The 13,770-nt window shown below is 37.8% G+C and overlaps 1 long non-coding RNA gene across 1 annotated transcript in view; it reads left to right on the top strand.

Moving 5' to 3' along the window:
- The window catches only part of LOC131909113 (uncharacterized), an 84,869-nt gene extending 71,352 nt beyond the window's left edge, over positions 1-13,517 (top strand). Inside the window, exons 2-3 of the long non-coding RNA XR_009378770.1 lie at positions 12,370-12,497; positions 12,929-13,517. This is a non-coding gene — a long non-coding RNA (uncharacterized LOC131909113). The remainder of the gene's footprint in view (positions 1-12,369; positions 12,498-12,928) is intronic.
- The last annotated feature ends 253 nt before the right edge of the window (positions 13,518-13,770 follow it).

The following is a 13,770-nucleotide window of genomic DNA, read 5'->3' as shown; positions in this document are numbered from 1 at the left end:
ATTGTCTTCTGCTCTCCGCTTCATTCAACATTTATTATATTTCAGTTTGTTATTTTTATTTTATTTATTTATTTATTCAGTTATTTTTGGTTTTTTTGAGACAGGGTGTCTCTGTGTAGCTTTGTCCATTTCCTGGAACTTGCTCTGTAGACCAGGCTGGCCTTGAACTCACAAAGATCCGCCTATCTCTGCCTCCCGCGTGCTGGGATTAAAGGTGTGTGTGTGCCACCACCGCCCAGCTCAGTTCATTATTTTTGATTTACTATACATTCTTTGCATGAAGTTTTTTTTTTCCTTTCTATGCCTGCATTTTTTCACTTAACATAACTTCCTTTAGGCTTAACTTTGAGTCAAAAGGCAAGATCCTGTTCTACTTTAAGGGTTGAATGTCCTTGCATTTGATGTGTACTGTCTGCAGGTGCTGGTTGGCCATATCATCTGCATTTCTACTAATACTGTTCAGCAAAACCTCACCAACAATTATTACCTTTATTTTTTAATAGTCATTCTGAAAGTGATGCCAATGGGATTTGGATTTGAATTTTCCTGGTTATCAGTGATATTGACCAACTTCTTACAATTAGCAGCATTATTATTACTTAAAAATATTTCACTCTTAAATCTCTTCATTTTTGGGAAAAAAAAACCTAATGCATTTGATGTCATAGTTAACAGTACATTAGAAAAATCAAAATACATGATGAAAGTACAGTCCGAGTAGGAAAAAAATTGAGAGTTGATTGAGACACAGTTCTAAAACCAGAAGAGGAATGTGTAGCTGTCAGACAATGGCGACACATAAAATTTGGTGAGAGATTTGGAAAAATTATCAAGATTCAGGTATCTAGACACCTGAGTTGAGTTAATATAAAGAGCCCAGCACCACTTCAAATATTCCTATGGAAATAAAAATGTTAAAATAGAACAACAGTGGTTTATTACTGATGTCTTGCTTTAATAAAAACAGCTTAAATTATTTTAGGTACATTATGATAAAGAATACCAACATATCTCTTAAGTATTTCAGTACTTTCTGAGGGGAAATACAACTGATATTTAGAGAAACTTAACTACTCAGACATATTTCATTACAATATTTCATATTGTATTTTGTACTTAAATGTCCAACATCATCTCCACACTGTACTTCCTGAACATCCAGCTCCCACACATGTACAAGAACTGCAGTTATTTCTGGGCCATCCTCTTGAGCTATCTCCTGAGCTCAATGTTTACATCCAGTCACCAAGGCTTCTCCTTTCTTCTCTCCTCTACTCAAAACAAACAAACAAACAACCTACAAAGACCTCTGCTATCTGTGGGCTGTGCACCATTACTAGTCCTCTAGAACCCACTACTAGGCCAGTTTCCCAGAGAGAGAGGGCCACCTTTCTTCTGTCTTGATCATAGTTGTTACAGTTCCTCAGAAGCACCGCCCCCAGAGACCACAGAAGCTGAAGCCACCTTGTGTGCCTTTCTGCCTGCACACATAAGTTAGTGAGGGCCTATTATATACTATCATACTGTAGGCACTTTAAAGCTATGAATGTTAAATAGAGCTGATTCTTGTCTCAGAGACTCCTAAAGATTCTAGTGGAAAAAGAATAGAAATGAATTAGCCATTACAATCTTACAAAGCACTTACAGCTGCTGAAGCTGTCTCAGATATTAGACATAATTCTCTACTGACTGCTGCTTCCTTCTCCTCCTCAGTGCTGGGTTATCAAAATCCAATGAAGTGCAGGGCAGTTTAATTTTCCCACTCACAAGTGTGGACACGCAATGTGATATTGCAAAACTACAAAAATCTTGGAACTCGTTGCTAGATTGAAATTTATATACATTTCAGTTTTGTTAAAATGATTCCCATTTTCCCAAATTGGTTTTACCAGCAGCATGTGGCAATTCACCTTACTTCACTCCTTCACTATCATTTGATACTATTGGTTTGCTTCCTTAGAACCCAACAATCTGTTACAAAAACATGCTGTTGAAATTTGGTAGATGGGCTGGAGAGATGGCTCAGTGGCTGTTGTTGCAGAGAACCTGCATTCAATCCCCAGCATCAGCATGGGAGCTCACAACCATAAACTTCAGTTCCCAGATATCAGGTGCCCTCTTCTGGCCTCTGTGGGTACTAGGCACACATATGGTATGTGATGCACACACACACACACACACACACACACACACACACACACACACACACATATATCTATACATATATATGTATATATATATATATACATATATATGCAAAATATCCACATAGAGAGAGAGAAATTAAAAATAAAATACTGGTATACACAGAGAAATGTGGTTATATATTTATTTAGATAAGTATGTAGGTTTATATGCATATATGTCATGATTTTGTATAGGATATTCCGTAGTACATGGGTCTATAATCTGCCAAATTATTATAAGGCAAATATCCAGATGTAATTTAGGTCTGTGTTCAGATTTAAAATCTTTCCGGCACCCTAAAAGCCTTATTCCTGCTCCTTTGCAAGGCAAATCTGCTGTCTCTTGAGCATGGGAAATACTGTGTGTCATGCAGAAAGAATCACTGTGCTAGCTCTCTATCTTCCCCGTGGGTTCTTCTCTCCAGCTTTCTAACTCACCCAATTATTCTAAGTCCGGAGGTGGTTATACCTGATAACAAGCCTCTGCATTTCCCACAGGTGCTCGATTATGGAATTAAGCTGAGTTCTGTTTTTCTTTCTTTCTTTCGTTTCTTCTTTGCTGTTTCAGTTTTATTTGTACATGTATGTTAATTGAGTTGTTTCTGAATATTTTCTTGAAATTTGTTCACTCAAGACCTAACTGGAGTGCTGACAAACCAATTCTATTTTCTAAGGACAGCCAAGCTGAGCATTTTTCTTTTCAATGAAATCTGGTTGTACTTAAAGCCCTCCACATCACGGATCCTATATGGATGATGAGCACTTAAAAAGGTCTGTACATTTTCTCAGCTGTATTTGGCATACACAGACAGACTAAGTATTATACTAGGATTATAAAAATAGAGTTGCTTACTTTGAAGAAAGAATCTATTATTAATTGTTTGTCAGAGGCTCTTCTTTTAGTAAAATAAATATGCTGCTTCCTGCAGGATTTCCTATAGTTGTTTTGGTGGGGAGAACCTGAAAAAATCATTGAATCCAAACCCTCAGGCTTTCCTGGGATGAGATGGTGTCCTGCTCACCTTGATATTCATACTTGACTTCTCTTTGTCAGGATATAAACAATGAAAACAATGTCAAGTGTAGATATTTGATTATTTATGTATATATAAGCATTTAGGTTTATTTTATGATTTGAAATATTGATTAAATACTATAATAAATATTACAGCAAACTAAAATGCCAATATTGGCCAATATTCATTTATTTTATTTATTTCAGTTTTCATATATAAATATTATAAAGTTAAGGTTTTCCTGTTCCCTACAGTCTTTTGCATTTCCTGCTTCCCATGAAGTAACTGTTAACACAGACTCAGTGGATGTGCCCATAGTCCTTTACAAATGCTATTACATAATTGAATTTTATCTTATATTTGATGTTCTGTGTGTATCTGAATGAAGTCATATGGTCAGGAGAATATGTCAGAGATATATGTATTTTTTGAAACTGACAGTCATATCTGAAATAATAAATTGAATTATTATTACAATGACATCCCACTTTATTTATACCTCCTCTTTACCACAATTGGTTCCCCACCCTAGATGGTAGTTTGAATAAGAATGTTTCCCATAGACTCAAATATTTGAATGCTTGATGATTAGGGGTGGTGCTACTTGAGGAATATTAGGACATGTGGCCTTGTTGGAGTAGATGTGGCCTTGTTGGAGGAAGTGTCTCACTGAAGCTGGGCTTTGGGGTTTCAGAAGCCCAAGCCAGGCCTAGTGACTCTCTCTCTCTCTCATTTCTTCTGCCAGCAGATCCAGATTTAGAATTCTCAGATCCTCTAGCACCATGTCTACCTGCGTTCTGCGATGCTCCCCACCATGACAATATTGGATTAAATCTCTGAAACTGTAAGCAAGCCTCAATTAAGTGCTTTCTTTTATAGAAGTTGTTATGGTCATGGTCTCTCTTCACAATAGAATGTTGACTAAGACGTAGTCACTATCAGGGAGTGGGGTGTGGTTGTGACAGGCTGGAGAATGTCGCTTTTTTGGTAGAATATGGATTTGGGACTTTGGATTTAGAAAACAGTTGAATGCTTTAAGTAGGGCTTAATGGGCCATACAAATAGGAGCACAGAACACAATAGTGCTGAAGGATATTTGAACTGTGAGGGCACAGCTCAAGAAGTTCAGAGGGGAAGAATATTAGTATGTGGCATAGAGACCTTTCTTGGTGATATTTTGGTGAAGAATGTGGCTGCTTTTACCTCTTGTCTGAAAAAAAAAATCTACCTGATGCTAAACTGAAGAGTTTTAGATTAATGGCATTGACAGAGATTTCAGGATAGCTTGCTATTGAGTCTAACATGTAGTTATTAGTAGTGACTCTTATGTGGATCTATCATGAAAAGGAGAAGGCTGAGCAAGGGAAAATACGCAATGTACAGTTTGAGAAGAAAAGGCACACTGGGAAGTGTAAGTAAGTCCAGTGTTTAAGGATATAAAAAGGTTAAAGAAAAGCTTGATGTTAAAATGGAATAAATGGAGTGGTAAATTCAGGTCAAAAGATGACCCAGCTAAGTTTCCAACTTGTGAAAAGGAATTGAAAAAAAGCTTAGGGTTGAATGTGGTGGTACATGCCTTTAATCCCAGCACTCAGGAGTCAAAGGCAGGAGGATCTCTAAGTTTGAGGTCTGCCTGGTCTACAGAGCAAGTTCCAGGTCAGTCAAGCTTAGTCAGTGAAGGAAACCACCAAAAACAGAAAGCTGTTGAAAATGTATTTGAATGAAGGGACCATGTTCCATCCTCAGCAAGCAGAAGAACTTGGCAGGTTCAGCCACATGGTTCTGGCTTCAGAGGCAAGGATATAAGAAAGGGGTTGTGGAATATCCCTCTGCATCTAAGGAAAGCTGCTGAGGCCAGGTATATGTCAGGGATATCCCTGTATGGAGGCCAAGAAATAACTTTGCATAAAGCTGTGAAGGTGAAGACTGCATTGCTTTGGAGACCCAAGATGTTGGAGATACCAGAGTTAGGGGGTACCTGCCAAGGAGAGCTGCTGATAGGGAATAGAACCAGCCCAAGAGAGAGAACTGTGTTGCTGAAACTACCAAGTTCTGCTACTTACTATGGCTAGAACATGCCCCCCCCCCTTCAACTACATCTTCATTAACTTTCTATTTTCAGTGGTTTCCTTCACTGTCTAATCTTAACTGTCCTGAAACTAGCTCTCTAGACCAGACTTGCCTTAAACTCAGAGGTCTTTCAATTACATCTTCACTAGTTTTTTTGTTTTTTTGTTTGTTTTTTTTAATGGTTACATTCACTGCCTAAGCTTGGCTGTTATGGAACTTGTTCTGTAGACCAGGCTGGGCTGAAACTCTGAGATCTGCCAGCCAATCTCTCTCTGGAGTGCTGAGATTACAGTGGTATACCACCACCCCTGGCTCTATCCTTTTCTTTAATTCCTTTTCACAAGTTAGAAACTTGGTTGGGTGGGATCTTGCCCTGAGGTCATCACTCTCTTTATTCTATTTCTTAATCTGTTTATCTCCTTGAAGACAGGATTTAGCTCCATTCCAGTTTCTGGTGCTCCTTTTCTCCTCAAATTTTATGTTTCATAATTTACCCTGCTCAGCTTGCTCCTTTCTATTTTAAATCTTCCGTAGAGTTACCACCAATAACCACAAGACAAAGTCTGTACTAGGCTGTTCTGAGATTCCTCTGACAACAAATATTTTAAATCTTCTGTAGAGTTACCACCAATAACCACAAGACAAAGTCTGTACTAGGCTGTTCTGAGATTCCTCTGACAACAAAATTAGTCCAAAACTTTTCACTTTAGCCTCAGACTCTTTTGACAAGGGCAAAGGGCAGCCACATTCTTCACCAAAATATCACAAGACCGGGCTCTAGGCCACATTACTAACATTCTTTTCCTCTGAAACCTTTTTATCCATGCACCCACTGTTAACATTTAGACATTACCTGGCCCGTCCCTGGGGGATCCAGCAGAATGCACTTGCTAACCTAGGCAAATACTTAGACAACCCTGGTCCTACAGCCAGATGTCATTATGTAGTAATTGTGCTGTGTGAACGCCTATTCTCTTTGCACAGGAACAAAATCCCCTTTAAGGAAAAAAAAAAAAAAAAAAAACAACAACAACAAAAAAAAAAACCTCCCTTTCTCTCTCTCTCTCCCTTCTTCTCTCTTCCCAGGAGGTCACAGGCACATCCTGTCTTCCTTTATCTATCTTTTTATCTCCTTAGACTTTGCCTGTTTTCTCTTTCTTCCCCCCTTCCATTCCCCCCTTAATAAAACTTCCCACATGAGTGCTGCCTGAATGGTGTGCCCCCACATCCCCCTGTGTCTCCCACCCTCTGTGACTGCCACCTGCTGTGGTTGCATGGCATGTTGTGTCTCTTTCTCACCCCTCAGCTCCAACCCACGAAGGTCTCCCACCTGCCATTCTACAAAAACTGTGCTTCAGATCACACTCTGCACCACTGTCTTCCATATTCTTACCAGGATGGACTATTAAGCCGTATTTAAAGCGTTCAACTGCTTTTCTTTGTATTTTTGTCTTTTTTTTTTATTCAATTTTTTTTTCATTTTACATACCAACCACAGTTCCCCCTCCCTCTCCTCTTCCCAAAACCCCCATTCACTCCTCAGAGAGGGTAAGGCTTCCCATAGGAAGTCAATAAAGTTTTGCATATCAAGTTGAGACAGGACCAAGCCATTATCCCCTGCATCAAGGCTGAACCAGGTATCCCTCCACAGGGAATGGTCTCCAAAAAGCTAGTCAGTAGGACCAGGATTTATCCCTAGTGCATGAACTGGCTTTTTTGGAGCTCAGCTTTTTTTTTTTTTTTTTAATTTTTGTTTCGGTTTGTTTTTTTGTTTTGTTTTTTTGAGACAGGGTTTCTTTGTGTAGCTTTTTGCCTTTCCTGGAACTTGCTTTGTAGACCAGGCTGGCCTGGAACTCACAGAGATCCACCTGGCTCTGCCTCCTGAGTGCTGGGATTAAAGGCGTGCCCCCGCCTGGCTCAACTGCTTTTTTAATTCACAGTTCTAAGGTCCATATTCCTTCAAACAAAAGCATTGTCAGCTCTATCATCTCAATACTCCAGTCCCTGGTACCAACTTCTGTCTTAGGGTTTCTGTTGCTGTGAAAAGACACCATGACCACAGCAACTCTTAAAGGAAAAAAAAAAAAAAAACTTAATGGGTGGCTTACATTTTCAGAGGTTTAGTCCATTATTATCATGGTGTGACATGGTAATGTGCAAGCAGACATGGTAATAGAAAAGTAGCTGAGAGTCCTACGTCTTGATATGCAGGCAACAGGAAGTAGTCTGAGAAACTAGATGTTGTTTGAGCATATATGAGACCTCAAAACCCACCTCCACAGTGACACACTTCCTTCAAAAAGACTACTACTCCAACAAGACCACCCCTCCTCCAACAAGGTCACACCTTCTAATAGTGCCATTCTCTTATGGGGTCATTTTTTTTCAAACCACCACAAAGGTATTCCAAGAAAATAGACCCAAGAAACAAGCTAGTATAGCCATTTTAATATCTGGCAAATTAGACTTCAGATTAAAACCAGTCAGAAGAGATAAGGAAGGATATTCCATACTTATCATAGGAAAACCCAACAAAAATTGGAATTCTTAACATCAATGCACCAAGTACAAGGCATCCAAGTTCATAAAACAAACACTACTACAGCTTAAATCACATATTGACCCTCACACCATGATAATGGATGATTTCAATTTCACCAACGGACAGGTCATCAAGACAAAATCTAAAGAGAGAAATGCTGGAGCTGACTGATGCCATAAACCAAAAAGACCTAACAGATATTTACAGAAAATTTCACCCAAACACAAACAAATAAACCTTTTTGGCACCTCATGGAACTTTCTCCAAGATTGACCATATATTTGGACATAAAGAAAGTCTCAATAAATACAAGAAAATTGAAATAAAACCATGCATTCTATCTGACCACCAAGGGTAACAATGGACATCAACAACAGAAACCACAGGGTAAAGGTGGACATCATCAACAACAGGAACAACAGAAAGTTTACCAACACATGAAAATTGAACAATTCACTACTGAATTAAAAATGGGTAAAGACAGATGTTACTAAAGAAATTAAAAACTTTTCAGGATTGATTGAAAATAAAAACACAATATATCCAAACTTAAGAGATATAATGTAGGTGATACTAAGAGGCAAGTTCTTAGCACTAAATGCCTACATTAAAAACAAAATGGAAAGATCTCATATTAGCAACTTAATGGAATACCTGGAAACTCCAGAACAAAAGAAGAAATCATACCCAAAGGAGGAGGCAGCAATAAAGAATCAAACTTAGAGCTGAAATCAATAAAATAGAAACAAGCAAACAAAAATGCAAAGAATCAATGAAACAAAGAGTTGGTTCTTTGAGAAAATAAATAAGATTGCAAATCGTCCTCCAAATTAATGAAAATGCAGAGAGAGAAAAAAGAAATTAACAAAGCTTAACAGAGTCAGAAATGAAAATGGATACCAAGGAAATCCAGAGAATCATAAGGATGTACTTTAATAACTTATATCCCACCAAATTGGAAAATCTAAAATATGAACAATTTTCTCAATACATACCACCAACCAAAGTTAAATAAAGTTCAAAGAAGCAACTTAAATAGACTCATATCTCCTAGTGGATTAGGGACAATAATTAAAAGTAGCATAAACAAACAAAACAAAACAAACAAAGGCCAGATAGTATTAGCATAGAATTCTACTGGACAGTCAAAAAAGAATCAGTTTCAAATACTCCTCAAATTATTACACAAAAAAGAAACAGAAGGAACATTGCCTCACCCTTTTTACAAGGCTACACCTACCCTGACACCCAAATCACAGAAAGACCTAAATAAGGGAATTACAGACCATTTTCCCTTATGAATATAGATGCTATAATTCTTAATAAAATACTTGCAAACTGAAGCCAACACATGAACAAGATCATTTGCCATGATCAAGTAGGCTTCATCCCAGAGATGCAGAAAAGATTCAGCATATCTAATAGATACATGTAATTCAATATACAGACTGAACGACATAAACCACATGATCATCTCATTAGATACAGAAAAGCCCTTTGACAAAATCCAACACCCCTTCATGATAAGTCCTGGAGAGATTAGGGGTACAGGCAATATAACTCAACACAATAAAGGATATTTAAAGTGAGTTCATTGCCAACACCAACTTAAATGACAGAAACTCAAGAATTTGCACTAAAACAATGAACAAAATAAGGTTTTCCACTAGCTCCATGCCTATTCAATACAGTCCTTGGCTAGAGTGATAAGACAGGAGATAGAGATCAAGGACATTCAAATAGGAAGGAAAGAAGTCAAAGTATCTTTACTTGCAGATGATATGATAGTGTACATAAGTAACCCTAAAAATTCTACCAGGGAACTCTTACAGTTGATAAACACTTTAAGTAAAGTGGCTGGATACCAAATTAACTAAAATAAGGTCAGTAGCCCTCCTATATACAAATGACAAATGGTCTAAGAAAGAAATCATGGAGACAATCGCTTTCACAATAGTCTCAAATGACAAAATATCTTGGGGTAACTCTAAGCAAACAAGTGAAAGACTTGTATGAAAAAAACTTAAAGAAATTTAAGACAGAAATTTAAGCAGATATTAGAAGATGGAAGTATATGCTATGCTCATGTATTGGTAAAATTAATAGAGTAAAAATGGCCATTACTCAAAAAAAATCTACAGATTCAATGAAATCCTTATCAAAATTCAATACAATTCTTCAACAATCTCAAAAGGAAATTTTCAGTTTCTTATGGAAGACAAAAAAAAAAAAGCCAAAACAATACTGAACAATAAAAGAACTGCTGGAGGTATCACCATCCCTGATTTCAAATTTTATTTTAGGGCTATAGTAATAAAAACAGCATGAGCTTGGCACAAGAAATAGACATATTGAACAATGAGATCTAATTGAAATTAAAAAAATAAATGCATACACATAAGGATACCTGATTTTGGATAAAGAAGGCAGAATTACACTCTTGAAGAATGATATCACCTTTGGGAAAAGGTGCTGGTCAAACTAGACAGATGCATGTAGAAGGATACAAATAGATCCATATCTATCACCCTGTACAAAATTCAACCCCAAATGGTTCAAAGATTTCACCTAAGGCCAGATACACTGAATCTGATAAAAGATAAAGTGGGGGAATGGTCTTTGAATTTACTGGCACAGGTAAAGACTTTCTAAACAGAACACTGTTAACATAGGCACTAATATCAACAATTAATAAACAAGAGATCATGAAACGGAAAAGCTTCTCAACATCAGTGTCTTAGGGTTTATACTGATGTGATGAAACACCCTGACCAAAAACCAAGTTGGGGAGGAAAGGGTTTACACGGCTTACACTTCAGCATTGCTGTTCATCACTGAAGGAATCAGGATAGGAACTCAAACATGGGTCCTGGAGGCAAGAGCTGATGCAGTGGTCATGAAGGCATGCTGTTTACTGGCTTGCTTCCCATGGCTTGCTCAGCCCACCTTCTTATAGAACACAGGACCACCCACCCAGGGATGGCACCACCCACCATAGGCTGGGCCCTACCCCATTGATCACCAATTGAGAAAATGCCTTACAGCTGGATCTTATGGAGGGATTTTCTCAACTAAGTTTCCTTCCTCTCTGATGACTGTAGCTTGTGTCAAGTTGACAAAAAAAAAAAAAAAAACACAAACTAGCCAGTGCATTTAAAGGAAACCATAATTCAGATAAAGCAACAGACTACAGAATGGGAAAAGATTTTTTTATAATCTACACATCTGATGGAAGGCTAATAAACTAAATATATAAAGAACTAAAAACCCCAACACAAATAACCAAATTTAAAATAGAGTAGATCTATCCAGAGAGCTCTCAAAAGAGAAAACACAAATGGCTGAAACATTTTTTAAATAGTCTACAGTGTTATCTATCAGGGAAACGCAAATCAAAACTACTTTGAATTTTCATCTTATATTAGTCAGAATGGCACAAGTCAGTAAAACAAATGACAGCTTATGCTGGAGAGGATGTGGATTAAAGGGAACACTCATCAACAGCTAGTGGGAATGCCAAATTGTATAGCCACTATGGAAATCTGTGTGGTGGGTCCTCAGGAAGCTGAGAACAGATCCATCTCAAGAACCATTCTTGGACATATACCCAAAGGTTACTTCATCCTACTACAGAGACACTTGTTAAACTTTATTCATTGCTGCTATATTCATAATAGCCAGAACTAGAAACAATTTAGATGTCCATCAATAGATAAAGGAAATGTGGTACATTTCTGCAATGAAATATTACTCATCATTAAAAAATCATGAATTTGCAGGTAAATAGAGTTGGAAAAATTCATTTTGATTGCAAGAACCCAGATCCAAAAAGACAAATATGGTATGTATTCACTTATATGTGGATGTTAGCTATTAAGTAATTAATAAGTTAGCTACCACAGATGTTAGAAATAAAGAGACTTGAGGAAGTGATGTACCTTCTTTGGAAGGGGACATAGAATAGTTATGGATGCAGGGGGATGGAACAAAAGAATCAAATAGGGAGGGAGAGTAAAGAAGGAAGCAATGGGGAATTTGGGGAGGGACAGATAAAATTAAGGGCCATTTGAGGGAGTCATATTGAAACCCAATACAGTAGAAATTTTCTTCAATATATACATATATGGAGATGACCTAAATGCAATCTCCAAATAATAGGGGAGGCAGAGCCTCAATTGCACATTTCTTTTCACCTAATGAAGCTTCCAGTGCTGGGAATGGGTTACATATGATCAGGTTTTTTGGCCAGAGATCCCAGGGGGATTCTCAAACAAATGAGGTTGTTTCCAAGGCTATTGGTTGCTCTCCACAAATTGATGTTAAGGCTCTATTGCTGAAAACAAACCTAAACAACTTACTTCACACGGAGAAGTTGAGGTGGTGTTTATCTAGAGTAGTGATTCTCAACCTTCCTAATGCTGACCCTTTAACACAGTTCCTCATGTTGTGGTTACACCCCCCAATCACAAAATTATGTTCATTGCTACTTCATAACTATAATTTTAGTGCTGCTGTGAATTGCAATACAAACACCTGTGTTTTCTGATGGTCTTAGGTGACTCCTGAGAAAGGGTCATTCATCCCCCAAAGGGGTTGAGAACCACTGACCTAGCCTAGAGCATTCATCTCTATTGACGAGTTTCACAGTACTGGAAGATATATCTATGCTATCAAAGGAGAAAGGTAAGCAACAACCTATATACAAACCCTTGGATCAACAATAATGTCCTGCCTGCAATATATGATGGCAAAATAGTGGTACAAAGCTTGAGGGAGAAACCAACCACTATCTGGTTTGAATTAAGGCCTACTCTGTGATATGGAACCTGTACTTGACACTTCCTGGGTAGCCAAGAACCTGAAACTAGACAAGCCAAACCTAGGGATAAACCAAATACTACTGCTCTGCTAAAGGATCATAGCAACAAAATGATTCCTAATGACATTCTGATATGCTTACAGATTAGTAACTTGCTCAGCCATCTTTAGAGAAGCTTCTTCCTGCAGGAGTTGGGAACAAATATAAAGACCCACAGACAGACAATGTATAGAAAGTGAGAGACCTTGGAACAGTCAATCCTAAATAGCATATCTCCATCAAATCCTTCCCTTAGGGCTCAGGGAACTATGCAGAAGAGGAGTTGGAAAGAATACAAGAGTCAGAGAGGATAGAGACAGACCTTCTAAACACAGAATGGCTGAGGCGCACATGAACTCAGAGAGCCTGTGGCAGCATGTACAAGGCCTGCACAGGTCGACACCAGATAGGATCCTAGAGCTGAGAGAAGAGGACACATGCCGCCACCCCTAACCCAGAAGTTATCTCCAGTTGACAATTACTTAAAAATGAAAAAAATAGTTTTCCTCAATAGAGTCTCCCTGGGGAAACAAGGGTAGGCTCCATGTCCAGCAGTAGACGATCAACACAAAATAATTTTAGTGCCATCTTTGCGGTTTCTTAGTTTCATAGTGTTGTGTAAGGGCTTTTTTTTTTTTAACCTTTTAGTTCCTTTGTGTATATATTTTGGCCTCCATTTTTGTGTTGTTATGGGATTCCTATGTTTTCTGAACTTGTGTGACCCTATATCTATATGTAATTCTTTTCCTTTTTCTTTGGCCTCTTTTTGTTTGTTTGTTTGTTTGTTTGTTTTGTCCTGTTCTGATTTGCTTGTTTTGTTTTATCTTATTTTATTTCCTTATTATTATTAGATGCATGGTTGTTCCCAAAGAGGAGACAGAAGGGGTATGGATCCAAATGGAAGGAGAGGTGGGGGGAACTGAGAGGATCTGGTGGCGGGGGAAGAAACTGTAATTAGAATAGATTGTATGATAAACATCTATTTTCCATAAAAGAAAAAAATCAATATGAAATTAGTCAACTTTAATTGAAAAATTGGCCTATACGTTCAAAAATTTGAAGAGCATTGAATTGAGATATTCTCAAAAAAATACATTC

This window comes from Peromyscus eremicus, chromosome 4 (assembly GCF_949786415.1).
Source record: "Peromyscus eremicus chromosome 4, PerEre_H2_v1, whole genome shotgun sequence".
Classification (NCBI taxonomy): Eukaryota; Metazoa; Chordata; class Mammalia; order Rodentia; family Cricetidae; genus Peromyscus; species Peromyscus eremicus.
This window is presented reverse-complemented; position numbering and strand designations above follow the sequence as displayed.